Source organism: Physeter macrocephalus, chromosome 8, assembly GCF_002837175.3.
Source record: "Physeter macrocephalus isolate SW-GA chromosome 8, ASM283717v5, whole genome shotgun sequence".
NCBI lineage: Eukaryota > Metazoa > Chordata > Mammalia > Artiodactyla > Physeteridae > Physeter > Physeter macrocephalus.
In genome coordinates this window covers 87835432-87836767 of record NC_041221.1, presented here as the reverse complement: position 1 = coordinate 87836767, position 1336 = coordinate 87835432, and the positions used below count along the sequence as shown (strand labels likewise).

General features: G+C 36.4%; 1 non-coding gene across 1 annotated transcript; it reads left to right on the top strand.

The window, feature by feature from the left end:
• Positions 1 to 411: 411 nt before the first annotated feature.
• On the top strand, positions 412 to 484 carry TRNAE-UUC (transfer RNA glutamic acid (anticodon UUC)). Its single transcript has one exon. It is a non-coding gene; the product is annotated as a tRNA-Glu (tRNA).
• Positions 485 to 1336: the final 852 nt, after the last annotated feature.

The following is a 1336-nucleotide window of genomic DNA, read 5'->3' as shown; positions in this document are numbered from 1 at the left end:
GGAGGAGAGCTAAAGTGTGAAATCAAAGGATATTGTCTGAGGTGGTTGTAGCAAGAAATACATGTGAAAATGTATTATTTAGAATTTAAAAGGCAAACAATGTAGAAACTAAAAAATAGTGATGAAACTATAATAATAGTGATGAAAAAGTGTGGGAAGTGGTATAGTAACCTATATCTGCATTTCCCATGGTAGATGTATAAACATTTAACAATATGGTTGTAATCACCAGAAAAAGAACAACCAGAAAGAGCTTAAAATATTTAAAGTTATTCTTTATGAGGGGCTATAATGGAAGTAGATAAAGTTAGTGCAGGAGACTGTGGCTTTTCATTTTAAGTCATTCTATACTATTTTTTAAAACCATGTATATGCTTTACTTTGATTAAAAATTTAAAATATTATGGGAATTCCCTGGTGGTCCAGTGGTGAGGACTCGGCACTTTCACTGCCAAGGGCCCAGGTTCAATCCCTGGTCAGGGAACTAAGATCCCACGAGCCCTGCTGTGTGGCAAAAAAATAAATAAATAAATAATAAAATAAGTAAGTATTGTATAATTAAATAAATATAATAAAAAATAAATAAGGGGCAGAGAGAGCTCTTCTTACAGGAAAATTAATGACCAGATTAAGAAGACTGTCTACTTTCCTTTCAAGCTCCTTCATGCCCTTGCACAAATCTTCCTCATATTTCAGGCCTCTTCCAGATGAGATATTCTTAACACTTCCAAGATAGTACTTTTAGTAGGGGGCAGGGAGAGTGTTTGCAAATTTATCTCTGACATACAAAGAACATAACTGTTTGGTTTCATATTAAGTGTAACAACATATTAAGTGTAACATTCTATGAAAATATCAGAATGTAAAAAAACATGGGATATTGTAGAAGTAGCTAGGGGAGCCTAACCTAACTGAATATTGCCATTTCAATTTTCAAAATAGAGCTGCAATTAGGATACAATTCAGTCTCTTATGTCTACATAATAATAACTGACATTTATTATATACTCATTTTATATCATCTACTTTGTATCCATTATGTTTATTCATTACAATTCCGTGGGCTTAGTATTTTTAATGCCAATTTACAGTTGAAGAAGTGAGGCTCAGAGAAGTTAGGTAACTGGCCCAAGGTCTCACAGTCAGAAAATGGGGAGTTAAGGATGTGAATCCAGGGAATTCCCTGGTGGTCCAATGGTTAGGACTCTGAACTTCCACCGCAGGGGGCATGGGTTCAGTCACTGGGGGTAACTAAGATCCCGCATGCTGTGGGGAGGATGGGGGGTGTAGGATGTGAACCCAGCTCACCTGACTCTCCAGTCCATGCTATGCTGCC